The following is a 1,104-nucleotide window of genomic DNA, read 5'->3' on the forward strand; positions in this document are numbered from 1 at the left end:
GCAAGATGAATTAAAAGGGTTGTAAACAATTGATTAAAAGCACTAGGGTATCATGGGGTCAAAGGGGAATCATGAGAATTGATCATACAAACATGTTCTCAAATTATAAGCAAGCAATTATTGTTGTGATGGATTGAGTTGGGTTATATCTTACAATCCTAGGAAAGTTTGGGTCCCGGAGCCGAATCGATTAGATTGTACAACACCTACAAGTCGACTTAATCTTCCCTACTCAACAACATGCATGGTCTAATGAGACTCGAGTTGGTTTATGTCTTACAAGTCTCATTGAAATGATAGGTGATGGGTAAAAAATGCAAGGATTCATAGGCTCGCATTTCATCAAACATAACATGTGCATGAGTCGAGATCAAAACAAGCAAGCAAATAAATCATGAAAGCATATTAATTTAAGCATGAATCATTCCCCATGTTGGTTTCCCCTAATTACCCATTAACCCTAGCTAAGAGACTACTCACTCATTATCATGTTGATCATGCTAGCAAGGTCGTCAATCATACCAACAAAGTTAAACATGATGAATAAATGAAAGTAATTAGCAATAATTAAAAAGGGATTAAGAGATTATACCTACTAATGATTCCAATAATAAAGCAAGAATAAAAGAAGTACTTGATGCTTGATTGAGAGGTTGTCAATCTCCCAATAATAACCCAAATAATCTTCAATTACCCAAAATAAAGGATGAACAAAAGAGAGATTAAGGAACTAAAACTTGCATTAAAACTTGATTAATTGTTGATTACAATATTAAAGAGAGATTTGATTGATATTAACTACACTAAGAATTGCTAAGAAGAACATGATCTTCTCATTAGACTAATGGGGTATTTATAGTGGAAATTAGGGGGATGCATTAGGGTTAACTAAGGGCTAAACTAGTAATTACACTTTTTAGATTGAGCAAGGAGGAGCCGGTATTTTTCGAGGGAAGGGCTTCTTTCTTTGTAACTTGGAGAAGAGGAAATCGCGCTGTAGAGGAATCCGAGCGGTTTTGAGTCGGGACGGGCGGATTCTGGCGGTTGAACACGGGCGGCTTTGAGGGAATCCGGGCGGATTGTGGTGGCTGAACCCGAGCATCT

The sequence above is a fragment of the Silene latifolia genome, chromosome 6 (genome assembly GCF_048544455.1).
Source record: "Silene latifolia isolate original U9 population chromosome 6, ASM4854445v1, whole genome shotgun sequence".
NCBI classification, from domain to species: domain Eukaryota; kingdom Viridiplantae; phylum Streptophyta; class Magnoliopsida; order Caryophyllales; family Caryophyllaceae; genus Silene; species Silene latifolia.